This window comes from Ornithorhynchus anatinus, chromosome 2 (assembly GCF_004115215.2).
Source record: "Ornithorhynchus anatinus isolate Pmale09 chromosome 2, mOrnAna1.pri.v4, whole genome shotgun sequence".
NCBI lineage: Eukaryota > Metazoa > Chordata > Mammalia > Monotremata > Ornithorhynchidae > Ornithorhynchus > Ornithorhynchus anatinus.
The window spans coordinates 143087465-143110945 of record NC_041729.1 but is presented as its reverse complement, the minus strand read 5'-3'; positions in this window follow the sequence as shown (position 1 = coordinate 143110945).

Here is a 23481-nt window from a genome sequence, read left to right as displayed (position 1 = left end):
TTTCCCCGCTGAGCACATTTTTCCCCAGCTCCTTCTCCCTTCTGCATCGTCTGTGCACTTTGATCCGTCTCCTTTGGACACCTGATATTCACCCCAAGTCCTCCAATCACACAGCGATTATGTACACATCTTTGAATTATATATTGGACATGATTTATTAATTCACCTTCATGTCTGTCTCCCCCTCTAGACTAAACTCGTTATAAACAGGAAACGTGTCTGCTAATTCTGTCGTATTGTACTCTCCCAAGTGTTTAGTAGAGTGCCTGACACAGAGTAGGAGCTCAACAAATACCGCGATTATGGGAGGCAGTCGTCATCGTAGTAATAGTAAGATTAGTAGCATAGTGGTCTCCACATAGTAAGCACTCAGTAAATATGATTGCGTGATTGATTATGAGATTCGTTATGCGCGTACTATGTGACGAGCACTGAGGTAGATACAGGTAAATTAGGCCTAATACAGTCCCCGTCCCACGTGGGGCTCGCGGTCTAAATAGGAGGGAGAACAGGTTTTGCATCCCCACTTTTACAACGAAGGAAACTGAAGCAAAAAGGAGTTAAGTGACTTACCCGAGGTCACACTGGAAACTGGCAGGGCCAGGATTAGAACCCAGGGCCTCTGGCTCCCAGGCCTATGGTGTTTCCACTAAGCCACGCCGCTTCCCGGAATGGTAAGGGCTTGCAGGTACTGACTGTTCTTCACCACCCCTCTCTGGAAAAGTGCCTAAAATGCAGCTTATTTCCCAAGCCATCCGGCTTAAGGACCAACATCTTCTGGCCGTCCCTGACCTTTGAAAAGAGAAATAAATAACGGGGAAAGAAAGTAGATCTCTTCAGTTAACCTCATGAAGGAAAACCTCCTCTAGGCTACTTTTCTGAAATGGTGCCGTTTTCCGATCTAGCGTCAACGGTGTCTTCTTCAAATGATCATAAAAAAAAAAACCGGTGGTATTAGGTGCTTACTCTTGGCCAAACACTAAAATAAGTGTTGGGGTAGAAATGATTACATCAGAGATCTTGCCCCCATGTCTGCCCTCTGGCCCGGAAATCCTGTCCCCTTTATAACCGATAGGCCAACTTTTCCCGCTTCTAGTGCCTTCGTGAAATCACATCTGCTCCAAGAGGACTTCTCAGTCTAATCCCTTTATTTTTCCTTTCTGCCTTCTCCTCTCCGTCGAATAGGCACCTTGATACTCACCCCAGCCCCACAGCACTTATAATAATGTTGGTATTCGTTAAGCGCTTACTCTGTGCCGAGCACTGTTCTAAGCGCCGGGGTAGACACAGGGGAATCAGGTTGTCCCACGTGGGGCTCCCCGTCTCAATCCCCATTTTACAGATGAGGGAACCGAGGCACAGAGAAGTGAAGTGACTTGCCCACAGTCACCCAGCTGACAAGTGGTATTCATGTCCTTATATTCTCCTATTTCCCCTGGCTGTACTAAGCTCAGGGGTGGATAGAAGCAAATCGGGTTGGACACAGTCCCTGTCCCACCTTCGAAGCTTCATTGAAATCTCCAAGAGACCTTCCCAACTGAGTCTTTCTGTCCTCTTCTGCCACTCCCTTCTGCGTCGCCTTGACTTGCTCCCTTGATTCATCCCCCCCATCCCAGCCCCACGGCACTTAGGTCCGTACCTGTAACTTTATTTTATTAGTGTCTGCCTCCCCTCCAGACTGTGAGATCGTTGCGGGCAGGGAGTGTGTCTGTTCTATTGTATTTTCCGGTGTTCTGCACGTAGGAAGCGCTCAAAACAAGTGATGGATCGAATTGATTCCAACACGATCTAGAAGTGTGTATCGAGAGCACTCGAAACCACTTTTTCATGCTATTTGTTAAGCGCTTACTATGTGCCAGGCGCACGTACACCGGTCCGTACATGCTGGACCCGGTCCATGGCCCCATCTTAATAATAATAATAATAATAATTACGGTATTTGCTAAACGTTATGTCATGAGCCTGTCGCTGGGGATTTACTTATTATCACATGCTCAATCTATGAGCTCCTCGGAGGGGATTTATCTTCCCCTGATATCAGGTGCTCAGGGACAAGTCCAAAGTGAAACCCAGCCACCACTCTACACAGCAGAAAGTTTTAATTCCATGGTTAGTCTAAATAGTCTAAACAGATACCCACATACACTCTACTACATTCAGTAGTATTTATTGAGCGCTTACTATGAGCAGAGCACCGTACATAGTACCCGCAATAAACAGTGTACCTACAATAAACGTAGGTACCCGTCTGACTGTTTCATTCATTCATTTGTATTTATTGAGGGCTTACTGCGTGCAGAGCACTCTACTAAGCGTTTGGAAAGTACCATTCGGCCACGGAGACGATCCCCACCCGACATCGGGCTCCCAGTCTAGAAGCGGGGAGACGGACGACCAAACAAAACAAGTAGACAGGCATCAATAGCATCAGTGTAAATAAATAGAATTACAGACATAGACACGTTATTAATAAAATGAATAGAATAATAAAAATGTACATATATACGCAAGTGCAGTGGGGAGGGGAGGGGGGTAGAGCAGAGGGAGGGAATTGGGGCGACGGGGAGGGGAGGAGGAGCAGAGGAAAACGGGGGCTCCGGCTGGGAAGGCCTCCCGGAGGAGGTGAGCTCTCGGTAGGGCTTGGAAGAGGGGAAGAGAGTCAGTCGGGCGGAGGTGAGGAGGGAGGGCGCGCCGGGACGGCGGGAGGACGTGGGCCGGGGGTCGACGGCGGGACGGGCCAGAACGAGGCCCACTGAGGAGGTGAGAGGGGGCAGAGGAGCGGAGCGTGCGGGCTGGGCTGGAGGAGGAGAGAATTGAGGGGAGGTAGGAGGGGGCGAGGGGAGGGACAGCTTTGAAACCAGTAGCGAAGAGTTGGTCCAGATGCCTCACATTGGAGGAGTTCAGGAAGTTCAGCTGCTCGCAGCAAGGCATCCTGCTAAGAGTCTTGGTTCCTGGCGGCCAGGCAGTAGTAATAATTTTAATAATAATGTTGGTATCTGTTAAGCGCTTACTATGTGCAGGGCACTGTTCTAAGCGCTGGGGTGGATACAGGGTAATCGGGTTGTCCCACGTGAGGCTCACAGTTAATCCCCATTTGACAGATGAGGTAACTGAGGCTCAGATAAGTTAAGTGATTTGCCCCCAGTCACACGGCTGACAGGTGGCAGAGCTGGGATTCGAACTCAGGAACTCACGAACTCATTCGAACTCAGTAAGCTTCTTGGCTTAGGTAGTTTCACCACCGTGGGGGGAGACCACTTCTTTCCCCCTTTTGTCTACTCATGGCAATTGTTTCTGGGGGTGTCGCAGCAGAGGATACTGATTCGCTGCTCCTACTGCCTGTCGTCTCAAGCTTGTGACCGCGTAAAGCTAGTGGGGACGGCCACCTCTCCGCGAGCGCCTACCCCGCAGACTATCTTTGCAAGAGATAACCAGCATATCTACCCTACAGCGAGGCAATTCAGTTCCTCCTCAAACTCCTCTGCAAGACCATTCCCTTTCTCCTATAACTCCTCAACAATTCGAGTTCTCCTCCAACTTCCCCTGGGTCTACCCCGGCGCTTAGAACAGTGCTCGGCACATAGGAAGCGCTTAACAAATACCAACATTGTTATTATTATTATTACTTCTTAGCAAGACGATTCAGCTTCTCCTCAAATTCCTTTTGATATTGTTACTTGCGAGGTCAAAGAATAGTCTCTTATGAAGTGGCTTCTGCGTTCCAAGATGGATTCACTCCTGCTCACCACACTTACTACGTGCCGGGCACTGTACTAAGCGCTGGGGTGTAGACAAGCAAATTGGATTGGCCACGAGCCCTGTCCCGTGTCTCGATCCCTATTTTACATTTGAGATAACTGAGGCACGGAGAAGTGAGGTGACTTGCCCAAGGTCACACAGCAGACAAGTGGAGGAGCTGGGATTAGAACCCATGACCTTCTGACTCCCAGGCCCGTGCTCTATCCAGGAGGCCTTGATGCTCATCTTACAGATGAGGTAACTGAGAAGTGAAGTGATTTGCCCAAGTCACACAGCAGGTAGTTGGCAGAGCCGGGATTAGAACCCGGGTCCTCTGACTCCAAGGCCTGTGCTCTGTCCACCAGGCCGCACTGCTTCTCACTTCCCTCCCAAGCTCTCGGTCTTTCCTCCCGGGAAGCAGTCCTCGGAGTTGTGGTCTTTACTTCTTCTGTGCTGGAGAGCAGTGGTAACCCACCCCGTCCACCATTTTGTCATCAGCCTGGGAGACCAGTAGGTGCTAAACCCAGCAGAATCCACCTGGAAGATTCATGGACCCATGCATGATCCCCCAGCTACCCTTCAACTATTTGGGGAGCATTAATAATAATAATGTTGGTATTTGTTAAGCACTTACTACGTGCCGAGCACTGTTCTAAGCACTGGGGTAGATACAGGGGAATGAGGTTGTCCCACGTGAGGGTCACGGTCTTCATCCCCATTTTACAGATGAGGGAACTGAGGCACAGCGAAATGAAGTGACTTGCCCACAGTCATTTAGATTTTCCTATATTCAAACCTTGCTCATCAATCAATCAATCAATCAATCAATCAGTGCTATTTACTGAGCACTTATTTTGTGCAGAGCACTGTACTAAGAAATGGGGAGAGTCCAATACAGTGGAGTTGTAAAACATGCCCCCTGCCCACAGAGATCTCACACTGTGGCCCTACCGTCAGGAGAAAGGGATCGAACCAATGCCAGCTTCTACGGAAACAGCAAGATTCAAACTTTTGTGGATAATTGGTTGCATGCGAAGGATTTTCATTTCAGAACAATTAATTGCCTGTTACTGGAAAAACAAAGAAACCTATCTGATAAATGCCAACGGAAACAAATTACAGCTGTATTTCTCAGAATCACATCCCTAAACAAAATACTCCAGTCTCGGTGAACAGAATTGGAGTCCTAGGAAGTTCTTTGAAATTCCTACTCACTTGGACGAGTACTGATGGAAACGCAAAGCTGTTCATCAGAATTTTACCTGTCGCATCCGAAACGGCTACATCTTCACCTCACCCGGTGGCTTAAAATAATAATAATAATAATCCGTGGTATTTTTAAGCGCTTACTATGTGCCAGGCACTGTGCTCACTGAATTCATTTTCTTGAAATATTTCTAGTATTTCCCCCGGTCCAGTCTGGCCCTTAAACGGACGCAGAAGTGTCTTAGGACTTCCATAAGGAGCTGATTGCAATCCTTGTGCCGTCTCCCTTTCTGCTTGGGTTCCTCTCCACACGTCACTCCATCACCGAGCTCAGCATCTGTGGCAGCTGCCGCATTTCCTCCCGCCTCCCCGCTGCCAGCATGCTTTGGACGCACCGGGCCAGGGATGAAATAATAATAATAATAACGTTGGTATTTGTTAGGCGCTTACTATGTGCTCTGCTCTGTACCTCGGTTCCCTCATCTGTAAAATGGGAATTAACCGTGAGCCTCACGTGGGACAACCTGATGACCCTGCCTCTACCCCAGCGCTTAGAACGGTAGATCCAGGGTCATCAGGTTGTCCCGCGTGAGGCTCCCGGTTAATTCCCATTTTACAGATGAGGGAACCGAGGCACCGAGAGGTTAGGTGACTCGCTCACGGTCACACGGCCGACAAGGGGCAGAGCCGGGAGTCGAACTCATGACCTCCGACTCCGAAGCCCAGGCTCTTTCCACTGAGCCACGCTGCTTCCCATGAGGAGGGGTTTCTTGGTAATAATAATAACAGTGCCGGTACTTGTTCAGCGCTTACTAGGTGCAGAGCACTGTTCTAAGCGCTGGGGTAGATACGGGGTCATCAGGTTGTCCCACGTGAGGCTCACAATCTAAATGCCCAATTTACAGATGAGGTAACTGAGGCCAGAGAAGTGAAGCGACTCGCCCACGGTCACACAGCTGACAAGTGGCCGAGGCGGGATTCGAACCCGTGACCTCTGACTCCCAAGCCAGTGCTCCTTCCACTGAGCCACGCTGCTTCTCTAGAAGTCAGTCAGTCAATCACATTTACTGAACGCTTACTGTGTGCAGAGCACTGAACTAAGTGCTTGAGAGAGTGCAACACAACAATAAAGACGTTCCCTGCCCAAAACGAGTTTACGGTCTAGATGGTCTCGGCAACCCCGGCCCCCAGACAGCCACCGCTCCGCCTCTCCGGGAACGAACATCGTCTCCCCTCTGTGCCACCAAAGAGAATCCATCCCACCCAGTCTTCCACCTCGTTGGCAGGAAAGAGAAGAATGTCCACAGCCCGAGGCCTCCAAAATATTTCCGAAAGACTGTTGAGGATGATGATGAGGTATCTGTTAAGCGCTTACTATGTGCCGAGCACTGTTCTAAGCGCTGGGGTAGACACGGGGGAATCAGGTTGTCCCACGTGGGGCTCACAGTCTTCATCCCCATTTTCCAGATGAGGGAACTGAGGCACCGAGAAGTGAAGTGACTTGCCCACAGTCACACAGCTGACAGGTGGCCGAGCCGGGATTCGAACCCATGACCTCTGACTCCCAAGCCCGGGCTCTTTCCACTGAGCCATGCTGCTTCTGCTTCAGTAGCTACAGCTATAGTTGAGCCTTGGATTCTGAACTGCTATGAACCGATTTTATGTTCCTGTACCAATAATAATAATAACTGTGGTATTCAGTGGAAAGAGCATGGGCTTTGGAGTCAGAGGTCATGAGTTCGAATGCCGCCTCATTGAAGCTGTGTGACTGTGGGCAAGTCACTTCACTTCTCTGTGTCTCAGTTACCTCATCTGGAAAATGGGGATTAAGACTGTGAGCCCCACGTGGGACAACCTGATGACCCCGTATCTACCCCACCGCTTAGAACACTGCTCTGCACGTGGTAAGCGCTTAACAAACGCCAACATTATTATTATTATTACTTGATAAGTGCTTACTATGTGCCAGACACTGTTCCAAGGGCTGGGGTACATTCAAAGTAATCGGGCTGGACACAGTCCCTGTCCCACGTGGGGCTCACAGTCTTATTCCCCATTTTACAGATGAGGGAACTAAAGCACAGAGAAGCTGTGACTTGCCTGAGGTCACACAGCTGACAAGTAGCGGAACCAGGATTAGAATCCAGGTCCTTCTGACTCCCAGCCCCCTGCTCTATCCATGAGGCCATGCTGTTTTAACCACAGCTCCCTGCTGATTTTGTTCTTATTTGGTGCATTTGTGTCTGTGGTGTTTTATGTCTCTCACCAATCCTTTCTCACCGCAGATTCCTTTAGACTCTGAGGCCCCCCAAGGGACAGGAACCATGCCAAATTCCCATCACTAAATCATTTCCCACTATAAGGTTTTGCACTCAGCAAACACGTAATGAATAATAACAATAATAAATAACCATCACAATTATAATGGTATTTGTTCAACGCTTGCTATGTGCCGAGCACTGTTCTAAGCAATGGGGTAGTTACAAGGTAATCAGGTGGTACCACGTGGAGCTCACAGTCTTAATCCCCATTTTACAGATGAGGGAACTGAGGCACAGAGAAGTGAAGTAATAATGATAATAATGATGGTATTTGTTAAGCGCTTACTGTGTGCCAAGCGTGACTCGCCCAAGGTCACACAGCAGACAAGTGGCGGAGCCGGGATTAGAACCCAGGATCTCTGACTTCCAAGCGACTGCAACTGCTATGACTATTTTAGCCCCAACCCAGGCTGACAATCTTAATCAGATAAATTCTATCACTAACTTGTCAAGCAGCATGGCCCCGGAGTCAGAAGGACCTAGGTCTTAATCCCAGTTGCACCACTTATCTGCCGTGCGACCTTGGACAAGTCACTTCACTTCTCTGGGCCTCAGTTACCTCATCCGTACGATGGGAATTAAGACCGAGAGCCCCATGTGGACTGTGTCCAACCCGATTGCCTTGCATCTACCCCAGCGCTTAATACAGTACCTGGCACGTAGTGAGCGTTTAACAAATACCATAAAAATAAAACTTACTCTCAAAAACGTTTATTAACTGTTACAGAGCCACTAGGATGCAAACTTTGCTTTCTCAAATCTTGGACATGTCAGTAAACGGGTTCCCAGAAGGGAATGTCATTCTAGACCCCTCTAGTCTCTGTGAGGAAGAAGGGGCCGCCCAGGAATCTGCTGTTTCCTGATTTCAACTTACAGGTGTTTCTATTTATTTATTATTCATTTCTCTGATGTGCTTATTATTTTAATGTTGTCTCCCAATCCTTTTAATATAGACTAACCACACATGTAAATGGACGAAAATTCCTCTATACCAGAAGCTCACTGTGGGCAGGGAATGTTTCTGTTCTATGGTTACGCTGTACTTACCTAAGTCCCCTCTCAGGGCGACACCTGGAGAGTTTCCAGTCGTCTACCGGTCTCGGCTACGGGAGGGAGAGTGAAGCAGAAGCCCGCCCGTTCCATTCCCGGCTCGGCCGGCGGCTAGCGAGCGGCGGGCCGGCGGCTACGAGTCAAAACTCCCCCGTGCCGGGCGGCGGCGGCACGGGGGGAGAGGCGAGGGCGGAGACTCGGGTTTACTGCGCGGAATGAGACCACGGTCAACCGCTTCTGGATTTTGACCGAGAAAACTCTCCGGATATGCTACCGGAACGATTGCAGATGGAGGTGGGGCATTATGGGAGAGATGTGTCCATGGTGTTGCTTCGGGTCAGACACGACTCAACAGCGAAAGACAGTAACAGTAGGCCAAGCACTGTTCTAAGCAGGGGAGTGCATAGAAGATAATCAAATTCCACTTGGGTTTCACGTTCTGAGGAGGAGAGAGAACATTTTCGAAAATGAAGGAACTGAGGCACAAGAAGTCAAGTGACTTCCTCAAGGTCTACACACCCAAATCTACATCCGGGCCCGATCTCTCTCACTCTCTCCAGTCTCGCAACTCCTCCTGCCTTCAAGACATCTCTACTTGGATGTCCACCCGTCACCCCAAACTTAACGTGTCCAAAACAGAGCTCCTTATCTTCCCACCCAAACCCTGTTCTCCCCTCAACTTTCCTCTTACTGTAGATGACACCACCATCCTTTCATTCATTCATTTATTCATTCGATAGTATTTATTGAGCGCTTACTATGTGCCGCAGAATGTACAAAGCAGCAACAGATAGAGACAGCCCCTGCCCATTGACGGGCTTACAGTCTAATCGGCGGAGACAGACAGACAGAAACAATAGCAATAGATAGAATCAAGGGGATGGACATCTCATTAAAACAATAGCAATAAATAGAATCAGGGTGATGTACATCTCATTAACAAAATAAATCGGGTAATTAAAAATATATACAATTGAGCGGACGAGCACGGTGCTGGGGGGGGGGGGGGGGGGAAGGGAGGGGGGAGGAACGGAGGGAAAGGGGGGGAAAAGGAGCTTAGCTGAGGGGAGGTGAAGGGGGGGGGTAGAGGGGCAGCAGAGGGAACAGAGGGAAAAGGGGAAGCTCAGTTCTGGGAAGGCCTCTTGGAGGCCTTTCTGTCTCTTAAGCCCGTAACCTTGGTGTTATCCGTAACTCCTCTCTCTTATTCGATCCTCATATTCAATCTGTCACCAAATTCTTTCAGTCCCACCTTCACCGCATCGCTAAAATCCACCCTTTCCTCTCCATCTAAATTGCTAGCATGTTAATTATCCCCCCAGATTACTGCATCAGCCTCCTTGCTGAACTCCCAGACTCCTGTCTCTCCCCACTCCAGTCCACACTTCACTCTGCTGCCTGGATCATTTTACTACCAGAATTTCGGGACCCGTCGCCCCGCTTCTCAAAAACCTCCAGTGGTTGCCCATCCACCTCCATATCAAACAAAAACTCCTCACCATTGGCTTTAAAGCAGCCCATCAACCTGCCCCCGCCTACCTCCCCTCACTTCTCTCCTTCTCCAACCCAGCCAGCACACTCCGCTCCTCTGCCGCTAACTCGCCGTTGACCCCTCGCCCGCATCCTGGGAAACCTGTGACCGGCCGGAGCAGAGGGAAACCTGAAAACTCCCTTTCAGTTCCAAGGCACTGTTACTTTTGAGGTTGCTTTTGTTCTTGAGTTATTATTTCTGCTTTCTGCAAGTAACTTATTTCCTTGAGAGTGTGGTATCATCCTATGCCCCCAACAACATACACCTTTCTTTTTTTCTGGTATATGTTAAGCACTTACCGTGTCCTAGGCTCTGTATTAAGCACTGGGTAAATACAAGGTAATCAGGTTGGTCACGGTCCATGTCCATATGGGGCTTACAGTGTTTATCTCGATTTTACAGATGGGATACCTGAGGCCCAGAGAAGTGACTTGCCCAAGGTCATATAGCAGACAGATAGCGGGGCCAGGATTAGAACCCAGGTCCTTCCGACGCTCAGGCCCAGGCTCTTTCCACTAGGCTACCCTGTTTCTCATTTGTGGCTTGGCCTAACAGATTTACTTGTCAATTTTGAGGAAGTAACTCTTGCCGTAATAGGCACAAAAAATAAGAAAGCACTGAGAGCTGATGGCATCTCTGCCGAAATCGATCAGTAAGGAGGTACCTAAGCCTCGGAAATCTGCCTGCCTTTAATCCGAACACATGGAACACTGAGGAGATCCTCCAGGATTTCCAAGATGGTCCCAGAGTCCCCATTTTCAAAAAGGAAGGGGACAGAGCTGACATGGAAGCTGCTGGGATAAATCCTCGCTTTCCCTTGTTTGCCAGAGTCACTTGGAGCCACTGGAAAATTTTTCCAACTCAATTTTTCCAGACTACAAGCATTATTATTATCATCGCTATTAGTATCGTACTTAATAAGCACTTTGTAATGGTATTAAGAAGTGCCTTCTTTGTGCCAGGTACTTTACTAAGCGCGGGGGTAGAAACAAGCTAATCAGGTTGGACACTACCCCTGTCATTCATTCAGTCGCATTTATTGAGCGCTTACCATGTGCAGAGCCCTGTTCTAAGTGCTTGGAAAGTGCAACCCCATGTAGGGTTCAGTCTTAATCCCCATTTTACAGACGAGATAACTGAGGCACAGAGAACCGAAGCGGCTTGCCCAAGGTCAGATCAGGGAACTGAGGCACAGAGGAGTGAAGTAGATACAGGGTAAGCAGATTGTCCCACGTGAGGCTCATAGTCTTAATCCCCATTTTACAGGTGAGGTAAATGAGGCCCAGAGAAGTGAAGGCTTAGAACAGTGCTCGGCACATAGTAAGCGCTTAACAAATGCCAACATTATTATTATTAAGTGGCAGAGATAGGAGTAGAACCCAGGTCCTTCTAACTCCCAGGCCCTTGCTCTAACCAGTGGGCCACGCTGCTTCTCATGGCCTATAAAAGTAAAACTGTCCGTGTGGCGTTTATAATCTAATGGGGTAGGCCAGAAAGCACAAGCCCTGTTCATGGAGTGGTTTCAGGAAGAAAAATACAGATGCAGTGGGTGAAAGCAAATGTAAAGAGAATGATTAAACGAATAAATAAAGTGACATATAAATCAGTGCTAAGGTTGCTTATCATGACCTTACAGGCATCGGTTTTCAAGATGACAAGGGATACGGTCTGGTAGATTCAAATGGAAAGGAAATTCTAGACAGAGAAAACGAGCGTGACCTACGGATCGAAGACAAGAAAATCAGGAACAAGATACAGCAAGGTGGTTGACATGTGAGGAAGGAAGAGTGTGAGCTGAGGTACAGTGGTGAAAAGAGCAGAATCTGAGAAGGTTAAAACTTGAAACCAACGGCCAGGAGTTTCTCATTCGATTTGGGAAAACATGGATATCACCGGCATCTTTGTGGACTACTATAACATGTCCTGAGGGATGTTTTAGAAAATGAGCTGGGCACACAGAGGGTGAGGCAGATTACGGACCGAGGAGGAACGCGCAGAGAGGGAGGAAGAGATCCAGAAGTCTAAAATGTCAGTGAAAGCAAGTGTCGGGAAAGACTTTCTAGAAGAAAGGAGCAGTCGACGGTGTTGAAAACGTTCACGAGGTTAAGAGTAATCAGAGTGGAGTAGCGCCGTTGGAATTGGCCAAGCCAGGTCCTTGGAGACCTGGGCGAGCACTGTCTCAGCGGAGTGAAAAGGCCAAAATGCAAGATTACAGTGAGTCGATAAGAGCTGCAGGAGCCCCTTTCATGAGCAGACTTTCTAGAAGAAAGGAGCGGCCGACAGTGTTGAAAATGTTCACGAGGTTAAGGATAATCAGAGTGGAGTAGCACCACTGGAATTGGCCAAGCCAGGTCCTCGGAGACCTGGGCGAGTACTGTCTCAGCAGAGTGAAAAGGCCAAAAAGCAAGATTACAGTGAGTGATGAGTCGCAGGAGCCCCTTTTATGAGCCGAGATAGGGATGAGAACGAGGAAATGGAGCAATAGCTGGAGAGGCAGAGGGTAGAGGAGAAGGGATTTTTAGTTTAGGAAAGACTTAAGCATGCTTGAACTAAAAATGATAATAATGGTAATTGTTAGGTTCTCACTATGTGCCGGGCACAGTTTGAAGCGCCGAGGCATAGGGGAAGGAGCCAGAGGAGACAAAAAAGTTGGAGGGTTAGATGTAAGGAACAGGTGGGAGATTGACTCTTGAGAGAAACGTTATATTGCACTCTACCAGATGTTTAGTATAGTGCTCTGCACATGGTAAGCGCTCAATAAATTCGATTGATTTTGATTGCTTGAAAGACAGTTGGAAAGGAGCAAAGTGTGGACCTGAGAGCAGGAGAGGATTGGAGAAGTTCGGGCTGGCATTTGAAGCTTTCACTGGGATGGTCTTTGTCTAGCTGATGAAGTATTTAACGAAATCATCATTAGTTAGAAAAGCAGGAGATGGGGGATAGGCAATCATCCAAGCCGTAAGCATCGAGGCCTAGGGGAAAGGCCACAGTCTTGAGAGTCAAAGGTTCTGAGCTCGAATCCTGCCTCTGCCACTTGACTGCTGTGTGACCTTGGGAATGTCACTTTGCTTCTCTGGGCCTCAGTTTCCTAATAGGTAAAATTGAGATAAAATACCCGTTCTCCCTCTCCCTTCAACTATAGACTCTATGTAAGACAGGGACACATCTGTTCAGCCTATATGGTGTCTACCTCGGCACCCGGCAATAGAAAGTGCTTAACCAAATACCCTTCTTATCATTATTAAGGTTATTGTCATTTGGAGTGCTGATGGCTAAGATCATGAGGTACACATTCAAAGAAACCAGGCGAGGCTAGCCCTTGACAACTCCTTCACCTTCGGGAAAACGTCCGGGCTTCGGTCAAAGAATGACGACATCATAGGGCTGCGGGAACTCGGGTACATTGAACACAAGGCCCCCAAACTTGCGATTAAAGAATGGGAGAAGCGGAGGACTTTAGGACTCAGCAGAGGTTAACTGGGGTCCCGATGTTACTGAAGTGACTTTGGAGATCTTTCGTGAGCATCCCCAGTTGCATCACACATCTATATATAAGATTCCTTCTGATCCATCTCCCTGAGGTTTTCCTCTAGGACCGATGTCTCATCTCAGTCGCGTTTGACTATCCCCAAATGATAAAACTGCTTGGAATTTCTAATCAGAGGCCTCAGTGATGAGATGGGTTATATATCAATTGATCAATCAACATTTATTGAGAGTATTTACTCGGAGCTTCCGTGTGCAGTGCACTGTACTAAACGCTGGCCTCAGTGATGAGATGGGATATATATCAATTGATCAATCAACATTTATTGAGAGTATTTACTCGGAGCTTCCGTGTGCAGTGTACTGTACTAAACGCTTGGGAGAGTGCCATAGAACAATATGACGGACATTTAGCTGAACGGCTATTGCAATCTGCAGAGCACATGCTTCTAAAGCTGACTTCCCCTAATGACTCTAGATAGCATCAAGACAAAATTGAAGAAAGATTAATTTCTCCTGGGGCTGCTTATAGGTTAAATAATATAATCCCTCATATGGGAAGCACTTGACAAATACCACCACAAATCAATTAATTAATTAATCTTAAAGAACATCTTAGGGAGACCAAATTAACTAAATCTCTTTCCAGACTCCAAAATTATTAATGGTTCCAAATGTCTGTGAAGGGTCTATTAAAAACCCCGTAGAGGCCGTGCTGCTCTTCTCAGCACCGCTTCTGTATCTGTCCTGCAAGGCGGCATCCACCATCTCTAAATGAAGGCTTTTTTAAAGTGGTATTTATGGTGCCAATAGGGGATAAATTTACCATTATGGGGCAAATACAAGCCAATCAGGCTGGTCACGGTCCATGGCCCACGTGACGCTCACTGTTCCAATTCCCACTCTACAGATGAAGTTCCCGAGGCACAGAGAAGTTAAGCGTCTTGTCCAAGGTCACACAGAAGTCGAGAGGTAGAACTGGAATTAGAAATCAGCACCTCCGGTTCCCAGGCCCATGTTATATCAACTAAGCCATGCTGCTCCCCATGTTCCTCCCGTGATCTAAGGGGTGTTCATCTGCAGTGGGAAGAGAAGGACAGATCTGAACATAGATTTTAAAACGCAGTTTTACATCATACGTACACATTAATTCCGAGCCATGCATTTGAACTTTAACTTTTAGAGGCTCGAGAAGGAGCTTGGCCTAGTGGAGAAAGCACGGACTTGGAAGTCAGAAGGAGCTGGGTTCTAATCCTGGCTCCGCCACTTGTCCGCTGTGTGACCTGGGGCAAGTCACTTCACTTCTCTGTGCCTCGGTTACCTCACTTGTCAAATGGGGTAGTTTGTATCTACCTCAGTGCATAATATAGTACCTGATGCATATTAATGCTTAACGAATACCATAAAGAGAAGACAAAAGGAGCTAACGCATATAAAGTATTGGGTGGTATGGTGAATCCTCTTTAAAATATAACAGATGAAACGTTAACTTTTATCCACCCGGAGCGTTTAAAACAGTGCTTGACAAACGGTAAGCGCTTAGTAAATACCATTAAAAAATCAGTTTGGATTCAGGTTCAACATTTAGAGATGTTGTGGTCTTTTTTGTTTCGTTATCCTCCTATCTCAACAGATCACCCAATCTGGAAACAAGCCCTCTTCTCATTACCAAGCAGAATGAATTCCTCCTCATTCCCATGACCTGTCACCTCAATATAACATAGACTGTGAGCCTGTCATTGGGCAGGGATTGCCTCTATCTGTTGCCGAGTTGTACATTCCAAGCACTCAGTACAGCGCTCTGCACATAGTAAGTACTTAATAAATACTACTGAATGAATATCAGGTTGCTGGTTAATAATAATAATGTTGGTATTTGTTAAGCGCTTACTATGTGCAGAGCACCGTTCTAAGCGCTGGGGTAGATACAGGGTAATCGGGTTGTCCCACGTGAGGCTCGCAGTTAATCCCCATTTTACAGACGAGGGAACTGAGGCGCAGAGAAGTGAATTGACTTGCCCACAGTCACACAGCTGACAAGTGGCAGAGCCGGGATTCGAACCCATGACCTCTGACTCCCAGTCCCGAACTTTTTCCACTGAGCCACGCTGCTTCTCTAATACCCAGTGTGTTAGGAGTAAAAGAAGTAGCACAGCATAGCGGATAGAACACGGATCTGGTGGTCAGAAGGTCATGGTTTCTAATCCTGGCTCCGCCACGTGTCTGCTGGGTGACCTTGGGCAAGCCACTTCACTTCTTTGTGCCTCAGGTATCTCATCTGTAAAATGGGGGTTGAGACTGTGAGCCCCCCATGGGACAGGGACTGTGTCCAACTTGATTTACTTGTATCCGCCCCAGCGCTTACTACAGGGCCTGGCACATATTACTGCTATTATTATCATTATTCAACAGGGGAGAGAGAAAGCCCGTCCAATCTCGATCCCCTCCCCAATTCAGCAATGGTCATGAGCCTCACGTAGGACAGGGACCGTATCCGATTTGATTCTCTTGTATCTACCCCCCCTTCTAGCCTAGTGCTTGGCACATAGACATCGCTTAACTAAAATTGAAATTATTATTATGCAGCCTGGTAACTGCCCATCTCCCCTCTTATGGCCGCCTCTGAAGAGCTTCCAGTACTCTACCAACCTCGTCTAAAAGAGAGTCAAGCGGAGGCCTACCCATTCCATTCTTAGCTTGGCCAGTGGCTTGCGAGGGGCAGGCAATCTGCTACAAGGCAAAAATCACCCGTGCTGGGCAGCAGCGGCACGGGAGAGAGTCGAGAGTGGAGACTCGAGTTGACTGCCCCGAAGGAGGCAATGGTCAACCACTTCCAGATTTTTACCAAGAAAACTATGGATATACAACTAGAACGACTGCCGAGGGAGGTGGGGCGTTCTGGGAAAGAGGTGTTCATGTCATCGTTATGGGTTAGAGTTGACTCGACAGCATAAGACAGGCAAGAACGGCCCAACAGCTAACATTTGCATTGATATCACAATCAGACGCAATTCTCTGTCATGTCCCGAACCGCCCCAGCTTATGGCTTAATCAGTCCAAATCAATCAGAGGTATTTATTGAGTGGTTACTATGGGCTGAGAACTTCCATAGCTCACCTTGTCCCCTCCTACCTCTCCTCCCTTCTCTCTTTCCACCGCCCACCCCGCACACTCCGCTCCTGCGCCGCCCACCTCCTCGCCGTCCCTCGGTCTCGCCCATCCCGCCGTCGACCCCCGGGCCGCGTCTTCCCGCGGTCCCGGAACGCCCTCCCTCCTCACCTCCGCCAAACCGATTCTCTTCCCCTCTTCAAAACCCTACTTAAAGCTCACCTCCTCCGAGAGGCCTTCCCACACTGAGCTCCCCTTTTCCCTCTGCTCCCTCTACCCCCCACTTCACCTCTCCGCAGCTAAACCCTCTTTTCCCCCCTTTCCCTCTGTTGCTCCTCCTCTCCCTTCCCGCCCCCTCAGCACTGTACCCATCCGCTCAACTGTATATATTTTCATTACCGTACTTATTTAGTTAATAAGATGTACATCACCTTGATTCTATTTATTTGCTACTGTCTTGATGAGATGTTCATCCCCTCCAGTCTATTTATTGCTATTGTTCTTGTCTGTCCGTCTCCCCCGATTAGACTGTAAGCCCGTCATGGGGCAGGGACTGTCTCTATTTGTTACCGATTTGTACAATCCAAGCGCTTAGTACAGTGCTCTGCACATAGTAAGCGCTCAATAAATACTATTGAACGAACGAATGAATGAATAGCTCATCAAAAACTCTATTGGAGCTCTGAAGCCTTTATGATCTTGGACCTGTTCCCTTTGGGCTCTTGAAATTCACTTCACCCTTAGTCCCACAGCATTCGAGTACATACCCCTGATTTATTGATTTCTATTAATGTCTCTCTCTCCCTTTAGATGGTGAGCTCCTTATGGTCAGGGAATGTGTCTACCAGATCTGTCGTATTACACTCTCCCAATAATAATAATAATAATGATGATGGTGTTTGTTAAGCGCTTACTATGTGCTGAGCACTGACCTAAGTGCTGGGGTAGATACAGGGAAATCAGATTGTCCCACGTGGGGCTCACATTTTTTAATCCCCATTTTTACAGATGAGATAACTGAGGCACAGAGGAGTGAAGTGACTTATCCAAGGACACACAGCAGACAAGTGGCCGAGCCGGGATTAGAACCCACAACCTCTGATGCCACGCTGCATCGCCCAAAAGCTTAGTACCGTGCTGTGCACAGACTAAGTGCTCAGTAAAGACCACTGGTCGATCGATGGAACTCGATATGATTTGCTAGCCAAAAAATCATCGGAGGGAAAACCCCAGGGCCTCTCACCAACCAACCAATCAATCAATGGTATTTATTGAGCGCTTATTATGTGCACAACACTGTACCAAATGCTTGGGAGAGTACAATAAAACAGAATAAGCAGACACATTCCCCGCCCATGAAGAGTTTTCAGTCTAGAAGATAGATATTTATATGAATGCCCCTAGTGAATGGCGAGGAGCCTCTCAAGAGGCTCGCATTGACTCCAAATCCATTCTATCATGAAATGGCACTGCCCAGTCTCCAAAGCAGCTGGGATTCGGGGTGGAAACGGAAAGTAGACCTTTAGCAGAACCGTACAAAGTGCCAGGTGAAGAGACTGCCAAACCTTTCAAGGAAAGTGGATTTCCCTTGTGTGTTCTGGCTTACGGAGCTTGTCTCTTTCATTTTAGGAATAAAATCGTCGCACCTTCAAAACGGCAAGAAGAAGCCAAGTCCAACAATCAAAGCCTTGTTTGTCTGTGAATTACTTTGGCCAGTCTTGGAAAAAGAAAAAAATTATATATAAATAAAAAGCAAAGGATTAGATCCCGTATAACAGACAACGGTCATCACGCCTGATAATCGTCTTCCTCTATCGTGAAGGTTTAGATTTAAAACGCCATTATGCAGTAGGAGTTGCAGCCTAGGGTTCGAACATCTTCCCCTCTATTTGCAGGTCAAAGGTTAGAGAGGAAATAGCATTGAAAATGTTCCCAAAAATCTTTCTCTCTCTCCACCTCTCAAGAAGTGAAAACAAATCTCAATTCTTTATAAACAATGAGCCTCTAGCTGTACTGACAGCTCTAACTTAACGGTGATGTTTTTTCAAGGCTCACACTCATCGGAGAAGTGGCCAAAATAGCAGCTCCATCCCCCAAGATTTGCCAGAACAGTACAAGGCAATCACTCTCCCAGGAACTTGAACCGGTGACTGAGACAGGAAAAGAAAACCTAAGTCAACCAGAGTCTTGTGAAAAGAGGCTTCTGGGGTTGACTTCTGAAGGAGTTAAGTTACCTTAGAAGTTAATGAAACCATGTAAATCAGCCCACCTGCAAATGAAAGACTTCACATATATTGACATTCCGCTCTATTTACTCAATTTGGCGTGTTAATATTATTCTACATTTCGTAGCAGGGGGATCAGTTGTTTCTTGCTGTCATCTGGCGACTTCACGGGGGGAAGGGGGATGAGGCAGAGGAAATAAATGGGTTCTGAAGGGAAAGGGTGAAAAGGGTATGAGAGAGCCTTAATGTGACTTGCCAACACAACTTCATTTTCTCCGTTAGTAACTGGCAAATGTGAAGAGTGTGTGTTTGTGTGTGCGTGTGTGTGTGTGAGGTGGGGGTGGTGGATAGGAAGGGGGTGTGTATGATCAGTTTACTAAGAGAAAAAACACATATAGTGCTCTTTTCATTGCAGGGACAGAGAATGAAACAGAGGTAAAGACTGTAAGCTCCTTGTGGGTAGGGAACGTGACTACCAACACTTTAGTACTGTAATAATAATAATGATTATTATTATTATTGTATTTGTTAAGTGCTTACTCTGGGCCCATCAATCACTCAATCATATTTATTAAACAATTACTGTACTTACTGAGTACTTGGGAGACTCGGTCGACGTGTTTCCTGCCGGCAAGGAGCTTTAGTCTAGAGGGGACCTCACTGTTTTAACTGCTGGGGTAGATGATAATAATGTTGGTATTTGTTAAGCGCTTACTATGTGCAGAGCACTGTTCTAAGCGCTAGGGTAGGTACAGGGTAATCAGGTTGTCCCACGTGAGGCTCACAGTCTTAATCCCCATTTTACAGAGGAGGGAACTGAGGCTCAGAGAAGTCAAGTGACTTGCCCGCAGTCACACAGCTGACAAGTGGCAGAGCCGGCATTCGAGCCCATGATCTCTGACTCCCACGCCCGGGCTCTTTCCACTGAGCCACAGTCCCCGTCCCGTATGGAGCTCACAGTCTAAGAAGGAGGGAGGTGAGGTATTGATTCCCCAATTTGCAATTGAGCAAACTGAGGCACAGAAAAGTTAAGTGACCTGCTCAAGGTCACACAGCAAGACTGTAAAATCATTGTGGGCAGTGAATGTGTCTGTTGATTGTCCCCAGTGCTTAAAACAGTGCTTGGCACATAGTAAGCACTTAACAAATGCCATTATTATTATTACTATTCTACCGTACTCTCCCAAGTGCTTAATACAGTGCTCTGTACCCAGTAAACACTCCATAAGTATTACTGAATGAATGAAAGGCAAGTGGCAGAGCCAAGACGTGAACCCAGCTTCTCTGACTCCCAGGCCCAAACTCTTTCCATTAATCTACTCTGCTTCATTCATTCATTCAATAGTACTTATTGAACTCTTACTATGTGCAGAGCACTGTACTAAGCGCTTGGAACGGACAAATCGGCAACAGATAGAGACAGTCCCTGCCCATTGACGGGCTTGACTGACTGATAAAGCATGGGAAGCGGCCATGAGGGCTGATGGTCGCATCCATCGATCAGTGGGTTTTATTCAGTCAATCAGTGGTATTTATTGAGTGCTCACTGAGGGCAGATCCCTGTTCCAAGCATCTGGGAAAGTGCAGTAGAGTTTGGTAAAATGAGGTCCCCGACCATAAAGAGCTTACAGTCTAGAGGGGGAGACGGACATTATTAAAAATAGATTAGGGATGTGGTAAATGGTAGAGCTTAAGAATATAAGACCCCTTCTCATGGTCGTACCTGGAAAGTTCCAACTACGGGAGGGAGGGTCAAGCAGAGGCCTGTCCATTCCATTCCCAGCTCGGCCAGTGGCTAGCGAGTGGCAGGCCGTCGGCTGCGAGTCAAAATTCCCCTGTGCCGGGCAGCGGTGGCATGGGAGAGAATCCAGGGCCAAGACTCTAGTTTACTGCACGGAAACCACTTCTGGATTTTTACCGAGAAAACTCTACGGATCCACTTCCAGAACGATTGCAGATGGAGAGTGGGGCATTCCGGGAGAGATGTGTCCGTGGAGTCGCTGTGGGTCAGACGGCATAAGACAAGACAAGAATATAAGAACGTGGGGCTGGGGTGGGTATCAGAGTGCTTAAGGGATATACGGTCTGTCCGTCAGTCTGTCAATCAGTGGTATTTATTGAACACTGTACTAAGCGTTGGGGATAATACAATATAACGCACAGCCAAGTGCATAGTAGACACATAGGGGGAGGGAGGATAAGGGAAATAAAAGTTTAGATCTCTTGAAAATGTCATTTTAGGAGGGTTTTGAAGATGGCGAGAGTGATCGACTGTCATATATGAGGAGAAGCGATGTGGCCTAATGGCTAGGGCACAGTCCTGGGAGTCAGAGGTTCCTGGTTTCTAATCCCCGGCTCTGCCACTTGCCTGCTGAGGGAACTTGGGCAAGTCGCTTAACTTTTCTATACCTCAGTTACCTCATCTGTAAAATGGGGATTAAGACTGTGAGCCTCACGTGGGACAACCTGATTACCCTGTATCTACCCCAGCGCTTAGAACAGTGCTCTGCACATAGTAAGCTCAACAAATACCAACATTAGTACACTATTATTGGACCCAATAGCATAAATATTGCTTACGCTGCTTTGAGAGATCCCCTATCAACCAGGAACTCCAAAGACTGTGTGCAACCCGATTAACGTGTACCTGCCCTAGCGTTTAGTACAGTGCCCGGCATAGTAAGCGCTTAACAAATATCGTAAAAAAAGTTTCATTACCATGTCGGCTGGAGGAAAATACTGCTCCTCGGTCATGAAATAGTGACCACCACCCAATAACAGTGTAATTAGATGTGTTTTGTTTTGTTTCAGTGCCAGAGAAATGAACCTGCTGTGTACAAAATATCTTTGTGATGGTTTCCCTCGCCGTCAAAACCTATGTTTTTAAGACTAATCGTCGAGTCTGGGATCCACTCCTTTCTCGTTCTTGCAGGCTCCAAATCTTCTGCCACCCTAATCCACCATCCCTGCGATGAATCATAAAATCTCACACCTCCTATTCCCCTGACCTTTTCAACAGACTTCATCCATGGCTGTCACCCTTCTCCGCTACTCCAGATCCTGTTTTTCTTGTTTCTACCCCAGCGTTTAATGCAGTGACACCTCATTCTCCCTACTTTCTCTCCCTTCTGAAATGCCTATGCGTTTAGATTTATACCCTTTAAGCACTTGATTTTCACCCCACCTTCAGTCCCTTAGCACTTATATACACTAAACTAACTGTCTTCCCCTCTTCAAAGCCCTACTGAGCGCTCACCTCCTCCAGGAGGCCTTCCCAGACTGAGCCTTCCCTTTCCCCTGCTCCTCCTCCCCTCCCCGTCGCCCCGACTCCCCCCCTCTGCTCTACCCCCTTCCCCTCCCCACAGCACTTGTATGTATTTGTACATATTTATTGCTCTATTTATTTTGTTCATGATATGCATTCATCTATGGTTCTATTTATCTATTTTGATGGTAGTGCTGCCTGTCTACTTGTTTTGTTTTGTTGTCTGTCTCCCCCTTTTAGACTGTGAGCCTGTTTTTGGGTAGGGATTGTCTCTGTTGCCGATCTGTACTTCCCAAGTGCTTAGTACAGTGCTCTGCACACAGTAAGCGCTCAATAAATATGATTGACTGAATTAATACATGAATGAATATCCGTAGTTTCCTGTAAAGGCCGTCCCGCCCCTCTAAGTTGGAAGCTCTCTGTGGGCAGGGATCTTGTCTAACAACTCTGTTACATTGTACTCTCCCAACTGCTTAGCACAGTGCTCTGCACACAGTCAGTACTCAATGAATGCCGCTGACTGATTAGAGTTAACCTGTGGCAAAGGTTTGGCAGGCTTGAGTTTTTAACACTTCATCACATGATGTTCTAGAGCTTTATACACCTCCTTAAATCATGAGTGGATTTTTTTTTTCTGTCTTTAAATGTAGAAAAATATGGAGCTGGTAAACCTACACCACCCTCAAAGCAGGAGGAAGTCTGTTGCAATCCTGAGCAATTTACTCTAATCATAGACACTTAAATGAAATTTATATTCTCATTACGAACTGCACCGTGGGAGTGATTCTTTCAAGCCTATAGCTACTCAAGCCACAGTCGTGGCAGAACAAAGTTTTCAGCACCAAAATAAATTGCGCTAGGTTTTCCCTTACAGAGACGCACGGCTCCTATAGCAGCCCTCCTGCCTCCTGGTTTCTTCTTTCTCCTTTTTTTTCTCTTTTTTCCTCCCAAACCCATAGGGTTTGACTCCACGGATGGCAATGAAAATCATTCTGAGAATGAGAAGTTGTTGTCTGTGGCTAAAAATAGCGGGGGAGCAGGAGAGCGGGACTCGATTCAGGAGCTTTGTACAACAAAGATGACCTCTTTGTCAGATTCGGGCTGCAGCGGGTTGGTGTGGTCTACTTTAAACCTGCTCGAAAATAAACATCCCGCTCCTCTGGCTGGCCTCCCCTACCAAACACAGGCGTGGAACATTCCGTACCAAATAGTCCTTGAACAGCCAGGACTCATCGATGGATCCAACGTGTGCTAATGGAGAAGAGCAACTGAAAAACAGTGCGGCCTAGTGGAATAATAATAACAATTATACTAACGTTGGTATTCGTTAAGCGCTTACTTACTTAGAACCAAGCACCGTTCTAAGCGATGGGGTAGATACGAGGTAATCAGGTTGTCCCACGCAGGGCTCACAGTCTTCATCCCCATTTTACAGACGAGGGAAATGAGGCACAGAGAGGTGAAGTGACTCGCCCAAGATCACAGAGCTGTCAAGCGACGGAGCAGGGATTAGAACCCATGACCTCTGACTTCCAAGCCCGGACCCTTTCCACT